Here is a 16,361-nt window from a genome sequence, read left to right as displayed (position 1 = left end):
TCATTATCAGCATGTTCTATACAAAAGCATTTATGTGCACCCAAGTATACTTGGAACTTGTATATTTATAAAGCACATATATGCTCACTGATTTTCAGACACTGAAGACCTACTACCTATTTTGGAAGCTGTTTGGTTGACTTTCTCTAAGTATTTGGACACCTCACATCTTTAGACCCAGCCAATATAGCCAACTATCGCCCAGTTTCAAATCTTCCATTCTGGGGCAAGGTGATTGAGCAGGTGGTTGCTGAACGACTCCAAGCACGCCCGGAGGATGCTGACCATTTGGATCCCTTCCAATTGGGATTCAGGCCTCACCATGGGACTGAAACTGCCTTGGTCACGCTGGTCGATGATCTCCAACAGGCTAGGGACAAAGGTGAGAGCTGTTTCCTAGTTCTGCTGGATCTCTCAGCGGCCTTTGACACCATCAACCATAACATCCTTCTGGACCATCTAGAGGGGCTGGGAGCTGGGGGCACTGTTATATGGTGGTTCCGCTCCTTTCTCCTGGGCCATGTCCAGAAAGTGGTGTTGGGGGATGAGTGTTCAGACCCCTGGGCTCTCACATGTGGGGTGCCTCAGGGTTCCGTCCTCTCCCCCATACTTTTTAATATCTATATGAAGCCTCTGGGAGAGATCATCAGGGGGTTTGGGCTGGGTGTTCATCAGTATGCAGATGATACCCAGCTCTACCTTTCCTTTAAATCAGAACCAGTGAAGGCGGTGAATGTCCTGTGTGAGTGCCTGGAGGCAGTTGGAGGATGGATGGCGGCAAACAGATTGAGGTTGAATCCTGACAAGACGGAAGTACTGTTTTAGGGGGACAGGGTGTGGGTGGGTGTGGGAGACTCCCTGGTCCTGAATGGGGTAACTATGCCCCTGACAGACCAGGTGCACAGCCTGGGAGCCATTTTGGACTCACAGCTGTCCATGGAGGCACAGGTTAATCCTGTGGACTGTCAGACCAGGTGCACAGCCTGGGAGTCATTTTGGACTCACAGCTGTCCATGGAGGCACAGGTTAATCTTGTCGACTGTCTGGCCAGAGTGGTGCATGCTCTGGTTATCTCCTGCTTGGACTACTGCAATGCGCTCTGTGTGGGACTACCTTTGAAGGTGACCCAGAAACTGCAATAAATCCAGAATGCGGCAGCTAGACTGATGACTGGGAGCGGCACCGGGCCCACATAACATAGGTCCTGAGAGATCTGCATTGGCTCCCAGTATGTTTCCGAGCACAATTCAAAGTGTTGGTGATGACCTTTAAAGCCCTAAATGGCCTCGGTCCTGTATACCTGAAGGAGTCTCTCCACCCCCATCGTTCAGCCCAGACACTGAGATCCAGCGCCGAGGGCCTTCTGGCGGTTCCCTCTCTCCAAGAAGAGAGGTTACAGGGAACCAGACAGAGGGCATTCTTGGTAGTGGCGCCCGTCCTGTGGAATGCCCTCCCATCAGATGTCAAGGATATAAGCAGCTATCTTATTTTTAATAGACATCCGAAGGCAGCCCTGTTTAGGGAAGTTTTTAATATTTAACGCTGTATTGTTTTTAACACTCGATTAGGAGCCGCCCAGAGTGGCTGGGGAAACTCAGCCAGATGGGCGGGGTATAAATAATAAATATTATTATTATTATTATTATTATTATTATTATTCTGGTGACTGCATTTTGAAACTGTTGCTAAACGATCTTTAAAAGTACAACCCATAGAGAATTTTGGCTATCCAGCCTGGATATTACCAGTGCACAAGTCACTAAGAGCAGATCTACTTTTCAAGACAAGCTTGCAGTTGCTGGTGCACTGGATTAAGCTGGAAAAGGGTACTCCTAACCGTAGGCATCACCTGGACAGACAATGGTTTTCAAACTATGCAATTGGCTCTTCAAGCGGCATAAAACCAAAGTAAGTTGGCCACTTCCACCTGAATCAGCAGCTAATAGCACCTCCCCTTTCTCTGAATTGACTGTGCTTATCCTCATCCAGACCAGTTACAAAACATTCCTGGTTAGAGATTGCACTGGGATGCAAACAAACGGTGCTACGTGGGTCAATCTGAGTGGCAAACTGGGACACAAAGGACAGCTTGCCGCAAGGAGGTTCATGATGAAAAGTAGCCCTGAACTAGTAACCAGCACCAGAAACTGTGGCACCGAATCTCCTAAGGAAATTGCTACATGAAGAAATTTATTTTGCTTTGTCCCAAACCTGTCACTAAGTTTCACTAGATGTTCTAGCATGTTGCCATAGCCCAAAATAAGTCAACATCTGTTGCTGCATGATATTTTGAAATGGCATGTAAAATAAGAAACATGCAGCAGCTCTAGGCAATCCACAAACATGTCCACAAATTGCAACTTTTGAAGGACTATACACAGCTCTTTCTACTTCATATATGCACGCTATAAATAGGAAGGGTGATCTATATGTACCAAGGACACTGGAAATCTAAAAGTTATTTTAAATTTTAAGCTGCCTTGTTACATCCTTTGCTTAGTTTATATTCCAGACATGTCTTGGTAAGGCTGAAAAGCATTTCAGATATGTTTAAAATCTGGTTGTAGGGAGAAAAAGAAATGCTATTCTATTCTCACACGCAATCTGATTGAATCCTATTTTCTAGTGTTGTTGTATTACCACAGCTACGATATTCAAATAAACATTTGCCATTTGATTAGTAAGAATGCATCAGCCAGTGAATTTAAACATTGCTTCTGTCTGAACACATTAACGTATTTCCTAATGAAAATATGATGGAATCTCATAAGGTGCATGGTATGTAAACATGAGCCTTATTAAAAACATGACTGGAAAATACATTTGGAGAAGCAACTGCCTATGCAAGTCTAGAGAAATTCTAATTTTCTGCCAAGATGTCCTGATCTGCTTGTTCTGAATTTGCTTTTATAATTTTACATTTTATTTTTCCTATCTCTTCCAAAACTTGTTAGCTCAAGTGAGCTGAGTGGAGCAGCAGTAGTACAAACTACAAGAATTAACAGTCCAGAGTTAAAGCATACATACCCTTAAGTAAATCCCCTTTTTTCAGTGGAGTTTGCTCTCTAGAAAGCACACTTAAGACAGCCAAAATAGTTATTGGATATTAAATTTACGATTATTATGAGATGATAATTAAAAACTCTGCGGTATTATTAGAACACTATCACTGTCTTCTCTAAAGCTGCATTGGTTCTCTTTGAAAAGTGTGTACTCTTCCATAAACTTCAAAAGACTGGTTTAGTACCAAAAGTCATGTGCAAAAACTGAATTCTTTTCTTAAAATGTAACACATTTACAATGGTTACAGCTGAATTGCTAACCCCACTTACCTGGGAGTAAGCCTCATTTAATTAAATGAGACTTATTTCTGAGAATGTGGTTATGACGGCAGCCTAAACTACTGCTTCATTTTTATTTTATTCTTAAAAAGAAAAGAAAAGTCAGGTGCAAGAAAGTTCTTGGTAATTTATCATTCCTGATAATGCTGCATATTAGCTAAAGGGTTGAGCCATTCAAAAGAGATTCAGATTAAAAGCACACACAAAAATCCCATAAACCAAAACACCTTTTGTTCCTAACACACTCTGATAAAACCTGCTAATGCTGGTCCCTTACCTTTGGGTCCTACCAAAGAGCAAAACCTCTGCCTCTCAAGGAATCAGAACAAGAACTGTGGCAGCACACAAGAACTGCAAGCAAGACAGGACAGAAGTAGGACACCCCCTGTCCACAGCTCCTCCCCTCACTTGTCACTATAGGCAGAGTGCCAGCTGGCTGCCAAGAGGAGAAGAAGGTTAAGACTGGCTGGACTTCAAGACAAGAAGAATGCTGGCACAGCCAGCCAAGATAAGCTCTGCATTCTGTGACCTGGATGAGACACAGTCAAACAACCAACAATAAGAATGTGAAAAGGCTCAGGTTGGAAGCGACAAGGGCCAGGAAAGGTTGCAGACCAAAGTGTCATTGTTGGAAAAACAACAACAGGATTTCTTAACAGTTGGAAAAATTCAACAGGTGAAGCATTCCCATGCTACAAATGGCTTCACCTGTTGAATGTCCTCTTGGGTACCTGTTAAAAGATGTGTGAGTTCTATTACTAAAACAAGACATGCTAGTCATAGGCAAAGCTCACTACTGCTGCTCTATCATGTCCCAACTTGGGAGGAACTGTGTAGAAAATCCTTGACACTCTTTCTTTCTTTCTTTCTTTCTTTCTTTCTTTCTTTCTGACCAATACTGGGGAGCAAGTATTATCTGAGATCTTGGGCTTCTGATACAGCTTCATTCATTATTACTGCTGCTAATATAGTGGTTTGTTTTGCTGCAGGTGGTTTATGTTTGTTTTATTGTGCTATGGGCAAGTGTGTTTTATTAATAGCAGTATGGGCTACAGTATTTTATTTGTTGTTTCATTATTTAATTATACGGATGTCATCTTGGCTGCTCATTTAGATCAGAAAAGCAGCACAAAAGTGCAAATGAATAGCCTCATAAAACCAATAGGAGCCACACCTCTGCGTCATCAGCAGTTATACAAAAGGCAATGATTAAAACATGATGCAACAATGCTTCGTTTGATACGGAAGAGGACCAGCATGACACAAAACAACAGCACTGAATCAAGCAAGCGTACATCAGTCCGTGGCAATAGCTAAATCTATTGCCTTATCCATCTTAAAGCCTTCTCCATCAGACTGAACTAATTCTCACTGATCTCAACGGAATGATAAACTCAGCAAAACACACTGTCAGCCATACACATAATTGGGCACTAGCATACAAAGGGCCCATCACATTTCATTGGCATCCACCAAGTTTTACTTTAAGTAGCTCGGCCCAAACTAAACCAAGATACAAATAGGAAGTTGATACAAAATGAAACCAGAGGGAAAGATTCTGCCACCTTCAGATAGTCTGATTTCAGTCCTGAGCACATTTACTGGAAAGTCAGTCCCATTTATTGCTGTGGAATCCCCTTCCAAGTAAACATGCTTAGGGTTCATACTCTTCCGTGTATTTTAAACATTCCCTAAAGACAATATTCATCGAAGTGAGAGGCAGGTGTCCATAGGGAGACACACAGAAAATTCCTGGGGGAGGCAGGAACTCTTGGCCAATGCCTCACTGTAACAGGCATCAAATGGACCATGATGTGAGTTAGTCATGATGCAAGACTAGAGCCTTGTGGCAGCAGCTTCCTGACACCTTCCCTTTCCTTCCCCATCCTCACTAGACGAAATTCGGGATTCTTGATCACAAGCCACATTTGTAATAGTAACACCTTCAGCTGTTTTGCCATTTGATCATTAACATTTATCCATTGCTTTTTACAAAACATCTCACAAAATATTAAAGCATAGAACCAAAATGGGGAAGAGCCACAGCTCAGTGGCAGAGAATCTGCTTTGCATGCAGCAAGTCCCAGGTTCAATCCTTGCCCAAAATTTTGGGACAGCCACTACCAGCCAGTATGGGCAATCCTGGGCTAAATGAGCCTGACTCCGTGTAAGGCAGTTTCCTATGTTTCTGTGTTCTTCAGCCTTCAGATGTTGCTGTAATTTTATTATTAATATTAGTAGTAGTAGTAGTAGTATTCTTTTAATCCAACACTTTTTAATAAATGTCTCGAAGTGACTTATTGAATACAGAATTTAGCCTTTAAAACCCAAAATAAAAGTGGTTTTAAACTGTTCATTTAAAAGATAAATGCTAAAACAACAACAGAAACACCTTTCTAATGGTTATTTAGATCACATCTAGATAAGGTAAAGATAAAGGGACCCCTGACCATTAGGTCCAGTCGTGACTGACTCTGGGGTTGCGCGCTCATCTCGCTCTATAGGCCAAGGGAGCCAGCGTTTGTCCTCAGACAGCTTCCGGGTCATGTGGCCAGCAGGACCAAGCTGCTTCTGGCGAACCAGAGCAGCACACGGAAACGCCGTTTACCTTCCCACCGGAGCGGTACCTATTTATCTACTTACACTTTGATGTGCTTTCGAACTGCTAGGTTGGCAGGAGCAGGGACTGAACAACAGGAGCTCACCCCGTCGCGGGGATTCGAACCGCCAACCTTGTGATCAGCAAGCCCTAGGCTTTGTGGTTTAACCCACAGCGCCACCCGCATCCCCCCCATCTAGATGCACCACCACAATAAGCAGTATCAAGCACAAGAAGTCCTCAGGATCCTTCCCACAGGGCAGATGGCAGTAGATAACCCTCTAAGACAGTGTTCCTCAAACTTGGGTCTCCAGCTGTTGTTGGACGACAAATCCATAGCTAGTAGGTCCAGGGGTGAGGGGTAATGGGAGTTGTAGTCACAAGAGTTGTAGTCTCAATCCAAGTTTGAGAAACACTACTCTAAGAAGAAGTCATATTATTCACTCACCTGCCCTTCTTGCTGTCCTAGGGTCCTTTCCACAAGACACTTGGTGGTAGCTGGCCCTGTCGGGGTTGGGGAGGGAGGGCGATTCAGCCCAAACAAGCTGTTGTGACTTGATCTTTTCTTCTTTCTCTCAGCTGGCTCATCCCACTTAGTAAATGTAACTTCAAAAGGCACTGGGAGAGGGTAGCACTATATGCCATAAAACCACTCATGCGGATAGCATTTGTCGGAAGCATAGGAGCACAGCACACTGGAAGAGGAGTGAGCCATCTGGTAGAAGGATTCTGCTGTCACAGTTGGATGTAGATATGAACTCCTCTGCATCTATATCCCTGCAGATCTGCATCTGTTAGTTAGCCTATCTATACACAGCAGCCTCCAGTATCAACTTGCACACATGGAAAGCAGATCTTCATGAGCACTGCATCAGAATCAGTGTGGGTTTGATGTGTAGAAATGCTCTTTTATGGGATTCTGTGGGAAGCAAGCCCCTAACGCCTGGCCATGCTGATTCTAGAATACTTCATCTTGGAGACTAGAAGTCTAAGATGTTGGGTGTTTCTTTGATGCTATCACCTCTTTGCTGAAGGTGGCTGATCTGACCTCAATCTGGAAATTCCTGTCAGATATCTACTTTTTATTTTTATGTTATTTTTAAAATTTCTATACTGCCCTTCATCTGAGGATCACAGAGCAGTTTACAATATAAAAACACAAAAATACATAATATAGTAACAAACAACAACAATACTGCCCCCACAGTTGAAAAGGCCATGGGTTGTTTAATTAGCCAAGGAGATGTTTTTAACTGGTGTCTAAAGATATGTAACGAACTTCATTGAGCTAGAGGAAAAGCAAAACATTTTTATTTAAAGTCACCTGCAGATTCTTATCAAGTGCCGAGATTAACAAACTGCAAATCTCTGGTCACTCATTTGCTGCAATTCTTGGAGCCATGGGACTTTGTCAAATGAAGTAGGAACAAGAGAGAGAGAGAGAGAGAGAGAGAGAGGGGGGGGGGGAGAAGATAGCAAGAAATGTTTTGGATGGATGTTACCCCCTGGAGATGTCCCTGCAATATGGATGGTTGGTATTAGAGATAGCCATTAGAATTTAGGGGGAAATGCAATATTCCAAGCACTTAGAAGCCTGTATTAAAGAATGGTTTTAACAAAGCCTTGACAGCTAGGAAACTCTGATATAGCCTTATCACTAAAATGTCCACTCAAAATTATTTAATATTAGATACGGAGTTTAAACCTAGTCTAAAAGAAATGCAAATAAGAAAACATATTTTCTATTTGGAGAGAGAAAAACACACACTATAGGGTCAACAAGAGAAATTATAGTCCAAGAAAGTAGCAGCAAAATTGTCCCCACAGCTAAAAATACAGAAACCTAACATGAATTTCTGTTTTATCATCCTGGTTTCACTTTGACTCTTTCAGCACTGAAACTAGTTTCAGGAGGCATGTAGAAAAACCAAAATGTTCATAAATTTACATGTTAACATATCTGATCCATGTCTACTTAAAAGCAAGCCCCACTAAATTCAATTGGACTTACTCCCAAGTAAGTCTGCCTAGGATTGCAGCTGAATTATGAAATGAGCTGATTTGATACTGAAAATGGATTGTGATGGATAAATACATTTCTGGCCACTTAGGGGAAATCTAGTAAAAAGTTTTAAGAAGATATGGGGTGGCTCCTCAACTCATCACCACCTGGAAAGGTTTAGTAACAGAAGCCATTTATTGCAAAAACAACCACCTCTGGTAGAAGGTGGTTGTTTTTTAACAGTTCATCTGTTTTTCCTATTAGAACATATAACATTGTGAATAGCACAACATCTACTTAGGAGGGGTTTTTTAAACAAATAGTGAAATTAACAGCTCAGTTGGTTAGAGTGTGATGCTGATAATGTCAAGGTTGCAGGTTCGATCCCTGTGTGGGACAAATTGCATATTCCTGCATTGCAGGGGGTTGAACCAAATGATCCTCGTGGTCCCTTCCAACTCTACAATATGACTTCTATGATATCACTACCAACAGCAATAAGGAATTTATTCCTCTCAGCTCCATTATCACACAAAGCCATTCCAAACAAATATACCCCATTTGGAGGGACAGTGGGATACTATGATAAGCTTTTAAGTGTTAAGGTATCTTTATGGACTGCACATGGCATCATGGTCAGAGCAGTAAGTTTGACCATCCAATTTCAAATGGCTCACAAAACACATATCTTGTCAATTTTCAAGCAGGCCAGTCATCGGATCTGCCAATGATGAACGGGGCATGGGGGTGAGGGGTGGAGACAGCGTAATCTGTTCTTGTGCCTTTAACAGAACTTCCATCTGTCAAAATCGGCAGATAGCGCTTTTCACTGCATGGAATCTAGTGGCACACACACAAACACACCCTAATGTCTGCAGATCAAAACCCTCATTTAAAAGGCAGGGGAACAAGAATAGGATGAAAACCTGGCATGGAGCTGAGGAATACAGAAGTCTCGGCACACGAGCTCATTAGGCTGCTAGCTTACCGTTCCTGTTCCATTAACTGGGGTTCATCAAGTAAACAAGCAAAGCACTGGGCTGTACAGGTCACAGCCCTCTTCTCATCACTAAGTGCTACACTTACCACCTAGAAATTTTCAGAGAAAACAGATCTTGATAGGCGTTGGGTGCAGCAATATTTCTCCTGCTGTTACAGCCATTTTGGGGTTTGATTTTTTAAAAAGAAAAAAAAAGAAAAACCTGGTAAATAAGATTTCATTATGATCTGAAATGATATGGTGGCGTTCATCAAAGCAATACAGGAAACAGATTAGAAGACGTGTTCTCAGATGCTGGAGCACTGTTAAGATGAAAGAACAACGGCAAGAACTTCTAATTAAATTCTAGAAAACAGACATATCTGCCTCCTGAGGTGCAAGGGCTGTGTATCACAGGCATGGCATCAAGCTTCCCAACCTCTTCAGAACAGGAGTGGTTGAAAAACTCATTCTTTACAAATGCCAATACCAACTGACATCCTCACCACCTGATCTAATGTACAACTCTGAATGCACTTAGAATCAAGGAATTGTAGCACCAGGGAGACTAGTCCAACACCCTGTAATGCAGGAATCTTTTGACCAACGTGGGACTCAAACCCACAACCCTAAAGTTAAGAGTCTCGTGGCCTAGAGAGAGAGAGAGTCGCTGGTAATTCCCAAAATGTTGTGACGCAGGTCTTAAGCAGAAACGTTTCCAAATGCCTATTTTATGAAAGATGCATATTCAAATACAAATGTTCATGCTGATGTTTTAAAAATGCAGATTAATACAGAGACTAGACAGAACAGACTTGTGAAGACATGAGGAAGCTGTCAGACTAAAAGAAGATTGATCCAATGATCCCTGCTTCAGGACCAATCTCAAAATAGTTGGGAGCACATCTTCCCTTTGCTAGTAAATTCAACACTTTTCTAGCAGGTGACAGCAGGGGGAATGCAGAACTTTTAGCCGCAGCTGTTGGTACTAGGAAAAAGTTTGCACAAGCTCAAAGACTCACTGCAGTGTAGCAAGAGCACATATCTTGCATCTGAACTGTATTCAGTGTACTGTATCCCGAAACCTAAGATTGTTTGACTGGTTTACTGGTCAGTTGGAAGTTTTGTAAACTGGCTGCAATATTACACACAGCTACCTGCAAATAAGTCCAACTGAGCTCACTGTGGTTTACTCACAAGTATACATGCATATGACTACACTGTTAGGCATGCCCAAGATCATTGTTTTCAGTGGCTAAGTCTGCATGAGATCAGGCTACTGATGCCAGTAACAGTCCCCTAGAGCCCTCCTTCGTATTAGTCAGCATAGGAAAGTGGATAAATACTTTCCCCAGCCCCATAATACTAAATTTAATTAGGTCACATTTCCTCTGTCTTGAAATGGCAGAAGCTATGTACAGCAGACTGCACAGAGCTAATGAGAAAATTATGCACAAAACATCTTGCACTACAGCGGCATCCTAGGCTCAGCTGACCAGCTTGTTAGTCACAATTCTGTCACTGTCAGAACCATTCTGAGGTAACTTTTAACTTCTTCTTGGACAAAATGCCTATCCGGTCTTGATGTAGAATAGGCTCAGCCTTTCCAAACTCTTTGGAGAATCCTCAAAAGGATCTGGCAAGTTCAACAGAAGCTAGAAAAGGCGTGTTCTGTCAACCTCTACCATCTTCAAATATCTGAAGGGTTGTCAGATGGAGAAAGTGTGTTTCCTGCTGCTCCAGGATGAATGGTATCAACGGAATAAGATCACAGGAAAGGAGATTCGGACTAAATGTAAGGAAGAACTTTCTGACACACCTTCGTTGGAGGTTTTTAAACAGAGATTGAATGGTCATCTGTCAAATATTACTTAGCTGTGATTCCTACAATGCATGTGGTTGGGCCAAATACTGTAACTCTTGAGGCTGCTTTCCACTCTACAGTTCTACCACCCTGTCTTCACCTAGGCCTCCCCCCCCCCGCCACTTATCCTAATTTTACCTGGGTAGAAAGGAATATGGAAACAAATAATGGCAGTGCTGGAACAGCCAGACCCAGTCACATACAAAATTGGATCGGCTCATAATTGGCTCAGCTTTTCCAACCTAGGGTTAGTTTACTTCCACACCAGCTTTTTATAAAGTTTGCCACAATCCCTACATTTTTCCATTCCCAAGCAAGACTAGGTCAGCCTAACTTCAGTATTTGAAACCATCAAATCACATTGTTTACACATCTCTTTAAACTAGTTTTTAAAGGTGACGGCAAGTCTTTAAAATGCAGTCAAATGTTCACAAATTAACAATACATTTGATAATTAAATACTACATTTCCAAGTAACAATGCATGTTCTGGAACCTCAACAAATTTTGGTGACACAATTGGGGGAAGTAGAAATAGGGTTTCCATATTCCCAAAAGTAAAAATCCAATACTTTGGCCACCTCATGAGAAGGGAAGACTCCCTGGAAAAGACCCTGATGTTGGGAAACATGGAGGACACAAGGAGAAGGGGACGACAGAGGACGAAATGGTTGGACAGTGTTCTCGAAGCTACCAGCATGAGTTTGACCAAACTGCAGGAGGCAGTGGAAGACAGGAGTGCCTGGCGTGCTCTGGTCCATGGGGTCACGAAGAGTCGGACACGACTAAACGACTAAACAACAACAACAACAAAAAAACAGGCAAAGTTGTTGAGCTTTTGGGGGGGATTTTTAAAGCATTAAAAAATAGTAATAATCGCCCTACTATGGCAGCCCTAGTAGAAAGTAGATATGCCCACTGCCATTCCTCAGAATTAACTTTAAGATGGCAATCTTTAAACAATGTGATTAAAACTCTGATTACTAAGAAACTGTGTGTTAAGTTGTTGATTGACAACATTTTTACATTCCCAAGCAGGACTAGGTCAGCCTGTGACATCAGAATGTTGAAGAAGCTGCCAAAATGTAGGCAACACAGATCTCGCTTCGTTGCCCCTGAAACGTTAAGCAACTAGCATGCTGGAAAGATTTGTTGCAAAGTGCTAGCTAAGTAACAAAATAGAGAAATGGGTCGGCTCATGTGCAGTTCAATCAGATATGGTGCTTCATTCTACACAACTATTACTGAAAAAGTTAATGGTTTGGTGATATGCTGATTTGCAACATAATAATCAATTGATTTAGTCACTCAATCATTTTTTTAAAAAAATCTTCAATATGGGGTGAATGATTTACTTGATTCATAGGACAATTTCATTCAACAGTTATGTGGTGGGTTGACTTTTTTTGATTTGATAGCCTATTTTATCAAAGCAACAGCAGTTTGTCCAAATTACAGATATCTCATCTGTTTCTTCAGTCCTCATTCTGACACCCATCAAGGGCACATTAGTAAGAGGGCTCAATCTACCAAGAACATCCCAAAATATATTGCCAAGGTCCTTCATCACCACACTGCTGGTGGATGTGGAACAAGGATAAGAAACTGGATCCACCCAGTGGGCCACATGTTGACCATGACATCAGTTGAAGCATTTCCCTTTGCCAGTGTGGTATGAAAGCAAACCACAAAGGCAAAGCGTTGCAGGTGCTGATTATCAGTTAACAGCAGAGATGGTATCTTTATCTGCCCTCACATCTGACATCTTATACAACATCAGGTATAGGGCACAGGAAAATGGCTTGGGGAAAATGGGTTTGTGGGTCAAAACAGGCCTTCTCAGCCTGATTATGCACTTTCCCAATACAGTGGTACCTCGGGTTACATACGCTTCAGGTTACAGACTCCGCTAACCCAGATATAGTACCTCGGGTTAAGAACTTTGCTTCAGGATGAGAACAGAAATTGTGCTCTGGCGGTGCAGCAGCAGCAGGAGGCCCCATTAGCTAAAGTGGTGCTTCAGGTTAAGAACAGTTTCAGGTTAAGAACAGACCTCCGAAACGAATTAAGTACTTAACCTGAGGTACCACTGTACATCAGATTCTCACAATACACACCCACCAACAAACAACCACTGGGTGTGGAGGTGGGTGGTTTACACACCTTCCACCCACAATGCAGTGCAACAGTTATACCAGAGAACCAAAAGGTGTGTCAAGTTTTCAGCTGGCCACTGTTGTGCCTTTGACATGCAACACCTTAGAAGGCAATTACGCCCAACTCTGCTCAGCAACCAAAGCTAATTTTCCTCCCTCCCACTCTTATTTATGTCTTTATATCAGAAAGGCAACCAGCCAATTCGGTTGCCAACAAATATTGCCACAGACATTTCTGACATCATGGTTTTTCCAGCAAGTGGCTCCTGTCCACATTTGTTAATTGTCTTACTTTAAATGTTGTGAGGATCCTATGCCCTTTTAAAATGTGTTTTTGGGGGGCGTGGGGGTTATTAGGTTGTTGTTTTTATTTTGATTATGTATTTTGTGGTTTTATATTTTGATTTTATTCTGTGAACTGCCCTGAGATCTCCAGGTATAGGGTGGTATATAGATTCAATAAATACCGGTAACAACAACAACAACAACAACAACCAACAACTCCATGCTGCAAAAACCTCTGTTTTCTCATTCCTACACATCAAGCTGCTGTTAAAAGACAGATCAGGCTACTTCTACACACACACATACACACCACTTGGTTGGCAGTCCTATTGTCTAATGATGCCATCTGACAACTCCAGCCACTTTGGGGTTCTTCACTTGCACCAAATTTGGTGTACCCATCTTTGACAGTCATTCCACCTGTTTCAACTTGCAAAAGCATATCAGGAGTTTTGAACCCATGTGTCCCCTTCTCCCAACTGACATGGCTATAAGTGATAACCGATAAAGAAATCTGGGTTTGCAGGCCGCACAGTTGGCTTCAATCAAGGTGCACAGAAGGTGACTCCCAAAAACAGCACACACAAACACTTCCCAGAAGGCCAAGATGTGTCTCAGTTTTGCACAGAAACCTATAGCAAAGAGCACAAAGGGTTTCTACTTGGATTTATGCCAAAATGCTACAGCTCAACTCTGCACTGCCTTCCCCATTACATAACCTGTTGCTATTCATGTACACACAATGTAAGCCCTAGAGAGGTGCCGTGCCGGGGAATGTGACTCGCTACCGGCTGAACAAAATTGAAACCTTCCACACCACAAAATAGCAGAGCTGTCTATAAATACGACCCACACTTGTTGCTAACAAACAAAAAGCCATGGGAGAGAAGCTGAAACTTCAGCACAAGTTTAGTCATTTAGAGAGTTGCGCCGGGGCGCGGTGGGTAACCACTCTGTGTTGTGATACTCTTCCCCTTCTAAGCCTGTTGAAACTGTAACAGCCACAGAATCTGCATAAAAAAGATTTTCATGTCTTTCAGCCTCAAGCAAAGATGCAACTCTTGCAAACAGTGGGGAGTTCTCAACAAGCAAAGGGAGAGATGAAAAGGACCAGGAGAAGATCTATCATTGATCGTACTTACTGCAAAAGGAGAAGAGTTTTGTTTTTTGTTTTTTTAATTAAATAAATAAATAAATATAGATGTATATGGTTCTGCTAGGGGATAAAACCCTCCAATTATCAGCCTCTCCCGAGCAGTGAGATCCCCCTCTAGGCGATTCATTAGTTAACAATAAAACGTTCCACTTTTCATTCACCAAATCACCAGCCAGCCCAGCGAATTCTCAGGCGATTGAGAAAAGAATTTCTTTCTTTTTTAATAAATAAAAGTGAAGGCGAGAGGGAGCCCGCCAGGCGCCTTTACTCACTGAAAAGTCTGCAGTCTGGGCGCAGCCGGTTATGCTCTCTAATTAAAGTCATTTAGCAAAAAAAAAAAAAAAGGGGGGGGGGAGAAAATCATCTCTCCGCGGTCCCCACCCACTCTGGGGTTTCGGGATTCAGTAGCTCCCTAGGGAAGAAGAAAAATAGAGACTGAGAACCGGAGGCGTGCTTGTCGGAGGCGAAGGCGGACACTTCTCGAAGACGCTTTGAATAAATAAACCCACCTACAAATTCCTCGTTGCCGCGTTTAAGGCTGGAATCTTAAACCCACTTCGAAAGGGAGGAGGCGGGATTCCTTCCCAGCAAAGAGGGCATTACTTCCGTGTAAGGGACAGTGGGATCGGGATCTTGCGCACATTTACTCCAGAGTAATTCCCTCTTCCTTCCGAGGAAACCTGCCTTGGCTCGGAGCGCACAAAGGAGAAGCTGCCCCTGCGTTTTGTTTTGACGGCGAAGCCAACGTGCGCGTCGCTCCCGCCTCCCGCCACAAGAAGCTTCTACCTACAAAGGGATGGGTGGGGGAAGGGAGTCGCTCGCTCTCTCTCCTACCAGATCAGGCACTGCGGAACACATCGATCTCCTCTCCTTTTATTTTGGGGGCAAATAACTCGGCTGCCCGCGATCAGTGTACCCCAGCCGAAAGAGCGCGCGTGGAAAGCGGCTACCTTGCAATTATCTCCTCGCCAACAAGACGCGCGCTGACAACTTGATGGAGAATCAATCTGCAGCCGTTGCTGTGGAGACGCGCTGGCTCCGAGCTCTCTCAACGCCCCCCCCCAAAAAAAACTCCTCCCAACTCCCTTTCAACTTCAGGGGAAGTTGCTGCCATCCCGTTTCTGTCCCATCCCCTTTACATTTCGGAACCCGCGGCGGGAGAGAGCGGAACTTCCCACTCGCCCCCCTTTAAATGGAACTCGAGCGCCACTTTTGGCGAACTGGGAAATAAGAAATGACTAATGGAGCTGTAATAGCTGGATGGGGGAAGGAAAAAACTTCCTTCTCCCCCACTCATTTTTCTTGCCAGGGCAAGGGTTGTGTTTTTTTCTTGCTCGCTGTGTTTGCTTTAACTCATCGGCCGGGAACGATTCCCCTTGTTTCCAAAGCTTTAAAGCAGCCATAACCCGGTTGGTGCTCGTGAGAGGTTAGCAGTGCTAGCCTATGCAGCGGTCTACTCAGAAGTAAGCCCCCGTGAATTTGATGGGGGTGCCTTATACTCCCAGGTCAGTGGATGCAAGTGGACCAGCAGCGTTATTCCTGCTGCCGATTTCAGTGAGACTGTCAGAGCAAAGATGTGCGTGTTTACCTGGAAGGAATAATGCGTTCCTTGAGTTCCGCCCACGCTTAGGCTCCTTCCCACAGGTGTTGAGGAATGCAGTCTCAGGTAAAGAGTCAGGTATTCTAGTGCATCCCGATGGTGCAACTATAGATCATTTCCAACTATTGCTTATTATTTCTTAAATTTCCACACCACCCTTCATCACAGGGCGGTTTGCAATATAAAAACATAGCATAACCAACATAACAGTAACACACACACACACACACACACACACACAGTTTAAGAGGCCATGGATTGTTCAATCAGCCAAAGGCCAGGAGAAGAGGAATGGTTTTGCCTGGTACTTAAATATATGCAGTGAAGGTGCCAGGCAAACCTCCCTGGGGAGAGCATTCCACAAGCAGGGAGCCGCCACA

At 43.2% G+C, this 16,361-nt stretch overlaps 1 protein-coding gene across 6 annotated transcripts in view; it reads right to left on the bottom strand.

Annotated features, from left to right (window-relative positions):
* The window catches only part of PRR5L (proline rich 5 like), a 69,797-nt gene extending 53,779 nt beyond the window's left edge, over window positions 1–16,018 (bottom strand). The window contains exon 1 of one of the 6 annotated variants that reach the window (XM_083438874.1): window positions 15,970–16,018. The gene's annotated coding sequence lies outside the window, so the exon portion shown is untranslated. Of the gene's footprint in view, window positions 1–3,618; window positions 3,711–14,653; window positions 14,848–14,890; window positions 15,144–15,215; window positions 15,602–15,969 lie in introns of those variants that run through there. The other 5 variants (XM_083438870.1, XM_083438868.1, XM_083438872.1 and 2 more) reach the window with 5 other exon arrangements.
* Window positions 16,019–16,361: the final 343 nt, after the last annotated feature.

The sequence above is a fragment of the Podarcis tiliguerta genome (assembly GCF_965153285.1).
Source record: "Podarcis tiliguerta genome assembly, chromosome: 1".
NCBI lineage: Eukaryota > Metazoa > Chordata > Lepidosauria > Squamata > Lacertidae > Podarcis > Podarcis tiliguerta.
Note: the sequence above shows the minus strand (reverse complement) of the source record. Positions and strands in the feature narration are given on the sequence as shown.